The 13,166-nt window shown below is 36.8% G+C and overlaps 1 long non-coding RNA gene across 1 annotated transcript in view; it reads right to left on the bottom strand.

Moving 5' to 3' along the window:
- The window catches only part of LOC147657143 (uncharacterized), a 183,629-nt gene that overhangs the window by 96,378 nt on the left and 74,085 nt on the right, over window positions 1-13,166 (bottom strand). Inside the window, exon 2 of the long non-coding RNA XR_015292835.1 lies at window positions 11,002-11,069. This is a non-coding gene — a long non-coding RNA (uncharacterized LOC147657143). The remainder of the gene's footprint in view (window positions 1-11,001; window positions 11,070-13,166) is intronic.

The raw sequence follows: 13,166 nt of genomic DNA, 5'->3' as shown, positions 1-13,166 counted from the left end.
AGTCTATATATTTTACACTGGAATTCAAGAACCGTCTTTGCAACCAAAAACATTTTTTTAACATGCGTGAACTTGGACCTTAAATAACATTTTAATCTTCTTCGATCCCTTATAACTATATAGTGTATTGCATCGTTTTTCCTTTTTTTCTTTGCTTTCTAATCGTTCATTTTATATCTTTTTATTTCCATTGAGATTAAACTTATCTCAAAATTAATACATTCATAACTAATAAATCTAACATTAACCTGATTCTTAGATTTTTTCCCGAGGATTAAAATGTTCGCAACATATTTTTGATTTCGATCGAGTTTATACCATTCTTTTTTCTTAAGAAATGTCAATAAAGACAATAGAAGTATAACCTCTTCAAGACCAATTCATTCCTCGAGGGTGCTACTTCAATTGTACACGATATGACGGATGACCCTCTTTCTGCAATTTTCTTCGCTTCGATTATTTTTATATACGCTTGAATACAAGAACGAAGCGAAAAAAATAAAAGAGAAATATAGCTAAAAGAAAAGTGCAGTTTATACAATATACAAATAAAAAGTTGAGAAAAAAAAGAAAAAGACACATTGAAGTTTTTGTTTTCAAATACAATCTGTAGAACTATTCGTTTTCATCAATTTTAGTATTTTACTCAGTTGTCAGATTTCGTCGAGTTATTGAGATGGAAAGGTAAAGCAACCAAGGTTATATAGAGCCATTCCCTGTTTTGAAAGCGTACGAAATCGTTCCAACGAGAAAAGATGACTGTACACGTGTCGCAGAGAATAATAAAACGACATTTTGCACATTGTTCTTCTGGATATACGCGTATGTATATTATTTAACGCGAAATTATTATGTAACGGAAGAATAATAAAAAATGGCATCAAGCTCCAATCATTTAACTATTTTTCTTCTCAAAATTCTATCAAAAGTTCACTTTTTGTTAAAAATTTATTGTTATTTCAAAAATTCCAATTACTACCGCTTCATTTCCCCCTTCATAAATTTAACAATTTATAAAAATATCTACTCGATAAATTCTCTCACGTCACCATCACGCGTATTAAATTCTAGAATTCTAAAAATTCAAACGTCATACTACCCTTCAACTTTCTCCTCGAAATCAAAAAAAATCCAAATTTATAAAAATATCTAGTCGACGAACTTTCTCGCTCGCTTAAAATCCTAATCTAAAATTCTAAAAATTCCAACGTTCCACCCCTCCCTTTTATTTTCCAAATTCAAAAAAAGAGAGAGAGAGAGAGAGAGAGTGAAAAAATAATATTAAAAAATATATACGGTACAAACAAACTCGCGCACGACACGATCTATGCAAATTGCATCCCCAATTCCCCAAACGCTTCATGGCCAACACTGCAGAGGCCAATCCCCTTCCTCAAATTCACCTTATTTCTTCCGCCAAGTATCACTCGAGTCAGGGTTCCGCCATTTCTACCACGCCCCCTATATCGACACACGATATAGGAGAGCGCTATAAATCCAGGGGACGGCTAAGGGTGGACTCGAGGGAATAAAAAGGGTGGGCGGCGATCGGTGTGACGTTGAATCAAAACGCGAGTGGAAGTCGCGAGTCACGAAATTCGATTCGCGAGGATCGCGCGAGAGAGCGGTGGCCGTGAACCAAAACCGCCACGGCCACTTTGCCGATCTTATTGAAACTTTTCACGGCGGAAACGGTTACGTTGAAAGTTTCTAAGACGGCGGGAATAGGGGGTTGAAATCTGGCGATTTGATCGCGACAGTTCTCGAAGACAAATTGTCGGGCTGTTTCGCGCTGCCCCGACACGGTGAGATTTTTCTTCGAGATTGGAATTTGATTGAGAGTGAAATCGGTGATCGGTCGGGCGATTTTTACGTCAAATTTGGTGGTAATTATAAGGTGGCAAGAATGTAAGTAGGAGTGGTCATGATTGATTCGTGTTTATTTATAAAAAATAATAGGAATTTTGAGTGTTATATGAATAAATAGAGGTGAAATGTTTTTAATGATATTTCAATTATAGTACATTTTGATGTGCTTGGATAACATTGTCTGGCTTTCTTAAAGATGGATGCGTCATGCAGCAAGTAATATAGTAACAATGTTGAATAATTTAATTTGAAATAACGAACGATCTAAAGAAATGTTTTTCACACGAGTGTTCTATTCTTGAAATTTTTGGAATGGTTTGTACTTTGAAGGAGAAAGTAGGTTTCCTTGTTGAGGATAAATTACTGAATCTCGCAACTAGAAATACCTCTATTATATTCTAAATACTAGGAAGAAGAAATCAACGATACGATAAAACTTATGATTTCGAGGAACACGTATAATCATAGACAGTAATAAACTTTGTTCTAGAGTCGGGAGGTGAAAAAGATTATAAGGTTCGTTTTATCCTCTTAAACAGCAGTCTTTTATGCTAATACCAAGTTAAGGATTTTAAGAAGCTGAAAATTCTAAAGCAGTATCATTCCTCACACTTCACTTGTCCTACAATGTTAAACTTTTAGCAGCAAAAATACACGTACGAATATCAATATATTTTCTTAATCCAAATAAAAGAAGACGATCTCTTAAAATTCTCATCTTTTCTAAACTTTTAAATACTTCCAAAAATCATTTTCTCGTCAAATATTGTTACGTTTTCTAAGACACAATGTGCTAAACTTTCGCTAAACTTAGAAGAAAGAAAAAAAAAATGGAACATTGCGCATAATTTTTACATTTATGTCGTAGACTCTCAAACATCAGATCCATTCCACGTATCCCGGCATATTTATATTCCAAAGGCAAAGAGTATTCACGGTCCAACGATCACAGATGACCGTATGGATCAATTTCTCCGGAGCCATCCCTTCTTCCACATCTTCGGTTCCGCGAGAACACGACTCGTCCTTTGCGCGAGGGGAGGAAACGCAATTACACTCGGCGTGATCAACGCGAGGAAACGAATCCGGACAAGAAAATCTCGGCCTCCGTTACTTTTATTTCAGACGGAGGAGGCTTCCCTCCTCGTCGGGATCCACGGTGGCAGCCGGCGACGGATAATCTCCGACAGGAAGTAATGTATCCGGCTGAAATCTGGCCGCAGTAAAGGAGAAATATGCCACGGCACAGAGAAAGAGAGACAGAGAGAGAGAGAGAGAGAGAGAAGAAAATGCGCCGGTTTATAGATGAGATCAATGATATTGAAAGTTCGGTCCAACTTTCGGATCTTCGCCGTTTCCGTTTCTCTCGAATCCACTGAGAAATTGTCCTCGGTGCTATGTATGGCCAAAATATTGCCAGATAAAGATACACTTGGCAAACATTTTTCATGAGATATGTTTTATACATGCATATGGCGTGGCATGGACGAGATGCATTTTATATAAGTCAAAGATGATGACAATTATTAAATAAGTGATGATTTTAATAAATAAGCGCGTAAGATCGAGATTTAAATATTTCGAAATATTGTTAAATTTCGACGTTTATCATTTTTGAATAAAAGGGATAACTTTTGATGTTTTAATAGATTCGTTTTGAAGTTTAGTTAATAGACTGTGTTGATGGATTGGAATATTTTAACACTTAAAATTTTGACACTTGAAATAAAATTCATATGGGATGAAATTTTTTTTAACTTTCAAAAATGGAAATTCAAATCTTTTTGATGAAGATTGAATGCGAAAGAATTACACGTTTGGTGTAGTTGTTTATTCACGATCTGTTATTTAAAAATCGGCGAAATTTATGTATCGATTGAACGAAATTTTAAATGTCAACGGCGTCAATTTACATTTTATTTTAATAAGAGTGAATATTTAAATGCTGTTTTCATAAATTATTTCGTGTTTTTATGAATCTTGTAAATATTGCGGATAATATTTTTCAAATTTTAAGTGATTTTGATAATGATGTGTATCAAACTGAAGAATATACATGAATATACATGAAATCTAATATAATATTTATGAATATATTCAAGTAGCTATGATTCATCTCGGTAGAACTTGGAATAATATTGACGTAAATCTCTTAAAAACCTTGGATTATCTGCTAATGACCTCTATAATCATATTTCTGCAATATACGAGCCTCGAGCTAAGCTGATTAAATAGTAATCCTGTATTTTCAAAGGCAAGTGTTTTATGTACTTGTTCAGTTTGATTTCTGAATAACTCATATTCCGATTTCATATTTATTTCTCTGGATTCAGTCGGAAAGAAAATTTCTCCAAAAAAGACACGAATATAAGAGAATCTTTAGATAAATACTCTCCTAAATGATCGTTTAATTTTCAGATTTTTATATACATCTAATTTTTCTATTCTCTTCACCATTCTGCTCCAATAACTTTTTATATCATCTTCTATATTATCTTACATTTATTGCGTATCTTATATATATATAATAAAATATTCAATTCTTCGATATCTCTGCGAAAAATAAGTAATTGCAAAGTTGTTAAACAACGTAGACTATTAACATGTATAACTTTCGTGAGAGTAGGAGTAATGACAAAATGACAAGTAACAAAGATAAGAAATTAAACACGGGATATTAGTTCGGAAGTGCATATGTCAAGAAGCTGTTTCTTGCTTGTAACGATTCCCGCAGAACTTTCCACGAATATTGCGCATAGAACTTTCATAATTTAGCGGTATTACAGATGAGCCAAACTTCCTCTCTGCTTAATACCCAATCTCAAATTAGAAAATGATATTTCATCGATCGTTTCATCGAACGTACGCCTCGACTACTGCTCGACTACGAAACAACTTCCGCCCCTGCACGAATGCGCAAAAGGACGAGTATCGTCCCAGTGGAATAGTTTTTCACGGAAAATTTCATCACGGAAATTTCACTTTTGTGACAACTTTTTCGAACGGAACGATTTAAAAAAAAAAAAAAAAAAAGGAGGAGAAAGAAAAATCGACAACGCAAGCGAAATCAATTAACATTACCCACGGAAGTTTGTAACGCCACTTGCGCGTCAATCACGCGGCAATTGCGCTTCCCTGCGTGCTTCCGCTCGTGGAATGTTTCATATTCCGCTCGCGTTCGATTCGAAAAAATTCTGATAGGCCGAGATGAAAAGCATCGGCGTAATTCTTCCCGAATTTCGGTGACTTACGAGATTTCACGCGCGACAAGTCCTCTCCCCTCCCTCCCCCTCCCCTCCCCTCTTAATCGGGACTCAAATGAGGCTTGATGGCGATCCATCTTTCCCCTTCGTGGCGCATTAAAATTTCAAGCGAAAACTTCCCTCCACGATATCGAAATCGAATTTCTGCCCGAACGTGAAACGAAATATAAGTCTGACTCGTGACCCAGAATATTCTTGTGATGAATGATGCGATATGGAGAGGATGAAAGTAACGAGTTTGCTTCTATACCGGGATTAAACTTAGTATCTTGGTGCGGTTGCATCCCCTGCCGAGACGTTTTATCGATGCGGGGGGATATCGATTTTGTTTCCTTTTGGGGGCGTATTTTTTCTTCGATTAGATTAATTCTTTTTAAAAATTTAACAAACAACGGGAAAGGAATAATACGATCGTTCGACTCGTTTCGATCGATGTATTTCGAATTGAATGATTCTCTTTTGAAATTTTTATGGAATATCCGTATATAAATTTTTAAAATTGAAATTAGATACCATAAGATACTTTTATTTTATTATTATTATTATTCTTTTTTTTTATACTCGAATTTTAGTGTAGATTAAATTTTTTATTGCGAAACAATAAAAATAACCAATTGATGAATATTATAACCCACGCCAGACTCTGAAAAATTTAATAAACGAGATAAAATGAATCAATTGTTATTTATTTAACATGGAAAGAGAAAAATGGAATAAGTCAATTTTATATTTACAGTTTACTTATGAGCAGATTGAAAAAGATATAAAAATATATTTTTTTTTTATTTAAAAATATTAATTCTCAATAAAAAAAAAGGTTTTTTATACTATATATATATTATTCAATATATTAAAAATTTGAATACAACTTTTCATTCTTATATTTTTTTATTTATCATTTGACTGTAACTAGTTTCAAAATTAAATTTTAAAGCATCTCCGATATTCTCACTCCATATTCTTGAAGAATCTCGTTTAAAAACAAGTCTCGTTCTTCGTGAAATTTTCAAATTTCACGGCTTTAAAGTAGATTGTCTCCGAAATAGAAAAATATTCCGTTGCTTTATCAAAAAAATTATAAAGTTGCGCTCAGTTTTTCAACAACTTGAACCGTCTGGAAGATTATTAAATTTAGGAAAAGTCAAAGTGACTCGATTATTGGACTTGAATCACATCTCTTTGTCGATTTTATTTAATACTTTCTAGGCTATCAAAATAAATCAAAAATAATAATCGGAACTTTTTCCAGATCAATGAACTTTGTTCCTTATTTCCGAGGATGCTCAACTTTTTGATCTTATCACGTTTTTCAATTGTCTTCTGATTTTGATTTAATTTAAAAATTTTACGATCTTAACCTTCAAATAATCTTAACCTTTGATCATGATCTTCTTTGAGCTTCCCACTCTGATCTTAATCATCCGACGCAAGCAATGAGAACTTCGAATTTTCTTTGATAGATAAAATATTAAATTTTCATCGATGTTTTCTTTTTTTTTTTTTTTTTTTTTGTTTAAAAATTTCTTATTTCTTACGACTTCAAATTTTGTACGAGTACAAAAGTAGAATAAAGTATCAAAAGGACAGTCAAGAATTAATTAAAGCAGTCAGGTGAGAAGACACGGAAGAGACAAAACGGAAGGGAAAAAAGGGAAAAAAATTTGGAAACTACGATTTCTTCCTTTTCCTTTTTCCCGGCGCAGACAAAGAACATGATTATGTCGTCTCGTTCTAACACGGCCGGTGATACGATTCCGGAATGGAACTTAATTAAAGTAAGCGAGAGAAAGAAAATTTCTGACAACATTTAATCGCTCGCGCGGAATATATGACCCCTTCCCTTGGCGATTACCACGCTCCACTGACAGATGAAATACCTTCAAAGGTCCGAGCGTGCTCCTATTTCACCAAGATTACCGAAAACATATGGGACACGTGTCGAAAAAGAAGCATGAAAACTCGAGTCAAAAATATGCTAACGGGCTACCGCCGCTCTTTGAAGTTGCCTCCTTTTTCCACCCTCTCCTCCCAGTCTCTATCCCTTTGCAAGGATAGACCGTCGATTATGCAAAGTAGCACGGAAGACAAAATACTCGTTCGGATGATCAATCGATGGAAAGTCTGTTTCAAGGGAATGGAATCATGGAGAATGGTGAACCAACCGCGTAAATAATGGTCGAGAGCTCGTGCGTGGAAAGTTCCGAGGGGGAGAGAAATTTTCACGTTTCTGTGCGCAGCGATAGTCCGTAAGATAGTTGGAAATGGAGAGGAAAACGGAATGCTGGAAGGTTGGTTTAGATCACTTTTTAGGAACGCATTGACCAATGACCGAACTTCGCCGAATAGCGTGCTCCTCGACTCGCCAACTATTCGATACCTTGTAGCAGTTGTCGGAAATTTAGAACCGGTAGAAACTAGTAATTCTGTAAACTCGCCAACTCGGGGTTTACTTTCATTCCGCTCGAAATCACGACCGTTTGTAAACCCGGCCGCGAAATCTTCGAGAACTGCGCGATTGTTGTCGAGTATTTCTCTTCAGTTTTTTTTTCTTTTTTTTTTTTTTAATCTATGATGAAAGGGAAAGGCATTAAGTTATTTTATTTCTCTTTTCCTGTTACATGTTCACTTCTCGTACCATGAAATTGGATCAAGATTAAACGGTGGTGGATGGAGCAATAATTTTTGATGTTTTTACTATGAAGGTTTGAAAAATTGTGAAGAATAATTTATCTACATTTTGCACATACTCATCTAATCGTATAAATATGTACTTATTTACAGCTATTCAATATTATGAAATAGTACTTCTTTCGTGATTTTTGATTAACAACCATTTGCACGTTGAGTAAAAAAATTGTGAATTTTGCATCTAATGTTCTATTTTTCTATATATTAGATTTTAAAATATTTACAGTTATAAATGAAGATACTTGCGTTACTTAATTTAAAATTATCGTTAAAATTTTTTCTATATTCCTTCTATTTTTTTTATTTTAATAAACTACATTTGAATTATCATTTATGTATGTAACAGAGTTATCTCATGTGTACGAATTCTAAGTCTCGAATAATAAAGTTTTGTTCTTGTTTGTTTTTTTGTTCCGATATATCCACGCATTTTATCAATCAAGCGAAATTTTCGATATTATTTAAAATCTTTTCTGCCATAAATAAAATTCTACGTTCAAATCAAACAATAATATAACTGGAAATGGAAAATGTTTCAAATTTATCAATAATGATGGACAAAAATTTTTTTCTTTTTTATTATTCAGAATTTTCGAATCTCAACGTTGAACGTGCAAAAATAAAAGATCGCAAGAACGATTAATTGTGCAAAGGTAGAAGAGAGAATCGAAAAAAAAAAACGCGAGGAGAGAGAGAGAGAGAGAGAGAGAGGAACGTCGCGTTATTTACTCGCATAGCACTTGACATCGTCACTCTCGTTTCCCCGCTCTCGTCGCCGGGGATTCGATTTCGTGGCCCGTGCAAGTAGAGGCGAAAGTAAATTATGCCAGAGAAGTAATAAAGTAGAGTGCACGATACCCGTCCCTTCTCTCCCCCCATTCGCACTGCGCTTCTCCTCGCGCGACATTTCGAATAGAGAGATACTCGTCGTAAAAACACGCAACCGATGCGCGCACGCCTCGATACAGGAAGGAACACACGCTCGATAACGTTCTCGTCGTCGAATCGAGCCGAATGTCTGGCGAATACACGATCTTTTTCCCTTCGTTCGTCCATCACGCCGTATATCCACGTGTGCGCGTGGAAAAGTTTCGATTGGAATGCAAATAGTAGAAATACACGAGGGTCCTGAGATCACGAGCTCGGGTCGAATCGGGCGAGTTCGGGTAGAATCGTGGTGGCGGATATTGGATGTGCACTCTTCACCTATAGCTCCCAGTGTTTGACTTCGGATCGGATCGGCAATATTCGGACGCTATCGGCTCAAGGCCTTATATAATACCAGCCACGTAGGAACTTTTTTTTTCTTTTCTTTTGCTCTCAACGATGCACCGCTCCTGCCATTTCGCTACAAAGAAAGAAAGAAAATACGAAGAAGATATGTAGGAATTACCATCGATGTAACGAATAGCGGAATATCCCCGAATTTCGAATTCACGAAACGATCAGCGGCGAAAGCAAACGGAGAGAAGATCGAGAAACGAGAGAGAAGCACGGAAGAGGTGGAAAAAAATGTATTCAAGCATTTGCTTCTTGCCTTGGCGTGCAACGGGCCGCGAGGCAGCGGGATCGGTGGTTGGTAGGCTTTGACCTTTGAACCGGAACTAAAGACCGAATGGTCGACGCGCGTACATATGTACACACACACACATACACGAATATATATTACGTGCGCAAGGTACATATACACGCGTGACACCACGGAGTTCGAAGTTATTCGCAAGAGGGAAGCGTCCCGGATGGCTGTTAACGTGGTGTGTTCCGTGGGATCATGGTGGATCGTGATGGAGAGCGTAGGCCGGAGCCAGCATCGCGAAACTCGGCCGGGCGGAGGGTAAATCCTTTGAAACGGGGCGGAGAAAAGTTCATTTCGGCGTTTCAAGTTGAAAATGGGACGGGCACACGGCGAAAAGGAGTTTCGGCGAGATATTGGTTCTCTTACGGTCTGCGCGGCCAGAGGTCCCGGGGAAAGGAATATCGCGTATACACAGAGTTGATATTGGTCGTCCTACATGCAGCTTGGTAAACCGCGAACAATTTGCAAACGTTCCTTCCCTCTGCGTGCTGCTATGCTTCGCCCATAAACGTAAGAAAGAGAGAAAAGTAAAAGCACCCCGCTGGTCATTAACGTTCGCCAGCTTGCCGCGCCCGTATTGAATACAGACTTCTATGAGAAAGTTCATCGCCACGTTATGTGTACAATGGGATTGTTTTGGAAATTAAAAACAAAATGATAGAGGAAATTTTTATCTTTTGTGGAAATTTTATCGATGATAAAGGAGGTGAAGAAGAGACGAGACGATTCTTTAGTTTGCATTATAGTAATTAATAAAATTTCTAGATAGAATCTCTGCGAGCGATATATTTTTATTTAAATTTTTCCTCGATCATTCTAATATATGTATAATCAAGCATATTCGCAAACTTTATTCTAAACTATTCGAACTTTAAAGTTAAAATTCAAAGTTTGAACAATCGTATCATCAGATCGAGAAGCTAGATTTTGAAGAACAACGCGTTTGAATTTAGAAATGTTTGAATTAAAATTAGAGTAATTTCTATTTGATTTATTCTATTTGAGTGAAAAAAAAGTAGTCATAGTTGACGTTACGATATATTTTTGGGTTGTTGATGAGATTGGTTGCGATATTAAAAACATTATTCGGATTAACTTTTTTTTTTTTCTTAAAAGGAAAAGAAGCTAAAAGTTGGAAGAGCTCGACTCACGAAAAACTGACATAAAATATTGATAGAAGAAACTAACGTAGAAGGCGAATCAAAGACCTAGTTTCTCAGAAAGTAGAGAACTGGAATACGGACCAGGGAATATTTCTCTCAATTTTTGATTAAACAACTTGACTATTTAAAAATCTTGGTCAGCGGTCAATGGAAAGCACGCTTGGGCGCATCCTTGAATTCCATAATAAAATTCGTTGCGATGTACGCGAAAGACAGTGTATGCTAAGAAACGTTACGAGTTCAAAGGAATTTTAAATTTTCAAGAATAAAAGATTGAGAAAGAAAATTTTTAAAAATAAAGAATTCTTCTTTCCTGAATCAATTGTATCGTTTCATAAATGTATCGTCATTTTTCCTTTCTCGCTCATGCGATAAACGTTGTTAAAAAATTTTAATGTATCTTATTAGAAAAGAAAAAGAAACGTAATTTAGTGTTACATACATTTTTAAACCTTCGAAATAATCTTCCTAAAAGTGCTCGGAACAGTCATAGACGTTAGAAGTGAATACCTGTAACAACAACGAAGAAATAAATGAATAATTAATAATATTATTCAATCGATATTATATTAAATGTAAAAAAAAAAAAACAAACTAAACTAAATAAAAAAAATACTCGTATTAAAAATTACGAAGTTAAAAATAATATCGTTTATTCACGATCGTGATCGTGATTGAATGCAATTATCTCCATACAAGCGAATCAAAATTCCACTCGAACCGCGGATCGCTTAATAAGTACGAGGAAACGGATCGATGACAATGGAGAATCGCGTCAACGACGATGACAAATCGTGTGTCGGACAAGAATCCAGTCAATTAACGATCGTACCCGAAGATATACGCGCCGATCTGGAATGGCTCGCTAAGCAAATGTCAATCATCGGCGCCAATCGGCAGGATTATCTCTCGAGTCAATGAACGCCATGGTGGAACGTCTTCGCAGGAAATATCCTTGCGTTAGGTTCGTTACTCTCTGTTACGCTACATTTGCGAAATTTCGAATGACGATACAATCGTTAATCGAGGCGATTATCATGATCGATTGTTTTAGATATTCTTTTCACTATGTTCGAGATTTTTTAATCGAAATTTATTTTTACTTCAGAATATTTTTAAAGCGAAGAGTTGAGGAAAAAAAATAGGAAAATCTAGGAAAAGATGGAAACAAATGATGCTGTTTTCGGAATATTTTGATAAGTTTGCGCTCATCGACCCGTTGTTGCCCAGTTTAGTGGCATAGCCAGGTCTGCATCGATGTACTCGAAATTCTGATTTCCAACGGAATAATTCAGTGGCGCGTCTCTCATTTTCGGTAAAGTCCCTGGTGCAATTTGCTCCATTGGCAGGAAGAATAGAAAACGTAAAGAACAGAGGACGGTGAAGGTTTAGTGGTAGAAAACCGGAGATGAAACGAATTCGTCTAACAATATCGTAGCTCTCTGATGTACGTGCGAGGAATACCATCGAGAGAGATCGGTCGAATGGTCAGCGACGAGCTGATATTCGCATTCGGGTGATTTCTACCGGTGTGCACCGGACTGATTCAGTCGAGAGAAGGGAATAAAGTGTAACATGATTTTTGTGTATAGTTCTAAAAACCGAGACCAAGATCTTCCGGCATGCATATTCAGGAGAAAACAAAAAGAAAGATGTTCGTTTACGGTCCCATATTCTATTTGTTTATATGCTTAAGAAAGGTATCTCGTGAACTCTAATTCATGCAACATCGACGAATAACAATTGATACGATTCAATCGAGATGAAGTCGTACAACTGGAACTGAAGAGCACGTTGATTTCAACAAATTGATAATAAAAACGAACAAAAAACAACGATTCGTGAAACGTTCGTATCCCAAATACCAATTATCCCAGTATCGATCACTCGTGAAACCATTTATTCCGCATTCGTTCCATTTATATTTCAAATGTAAATTTTCGTCAACGTGCTCAATATCGCCAGGCAGACGTTTAAAAAATTGATCGACCACCACGTTAACGCGCCAAGTACCGAGCCGAGCGACATTATTGATACCTTCAAGGGCCTATATATAAAAAAACACGCGCATCCAATATTTTCCACCGAGAATAAATTTTTCACCGCTCTCGGTAACGTACGAAAAAAAAGGAAGAAAGAAAAAAAAAAACGTTAAAATAACGCGTTGTTTGTCCTCTCGTCCAGCCAATAAACATTTTTATACAACCTCCCCCGTCGAATCGTCGCGCGCCCCCTAGAACCGGGCCACGATGACGCCATCACATGTCCCGCGCCATGTAACTTTTTATCACACGAAAGACTCGAAATTGCAGCTTTTTTCCGCTGCAAAACCCGGTGCCGGTTCCGATGTGTATCGCGGCCGCGCGTGAATTATCGAGGCGGAACGATTTGCACCGATTCCGCTCGTTTCATTCACGGGCTACGTGTTTTTTGGCACGGTCTCAAAAGAGGCGCGCAAATCGTGGCCGCTCCACTCCTCTCGTCCCCAGTTTGGAGGGGCCAAGTAACCACCTGACAGATCATTCGTCACGACGGGGCTCCCGCACGTCACATACCCTTCGTGTAAACGTCTCGCGGAATTGGCACCGTCTTCCCGTCATCGTCCCT

The sequence above is a fragment of the Apis florea genome, unplaced genomic scaffold (genome assembly GCF_048593485.1).
Source record: "Apis florea isolate Af1SG1 unplaced genomic scaffold, ASM4859348v1 contig_3203_pilon, whole genome shotgun sequence".
Classification (NCBI taxonomy): Eukaryota; Metazoa; Arthropoda; class Insecta; order Hymenoptera; family Apidae; genus Apis; species Apis florea.
The sequence above is the reverse complement of the archived record's forward strand: the minus strand, read 5'-3'. Positions and strand labels throughout refer to the sequence as shown.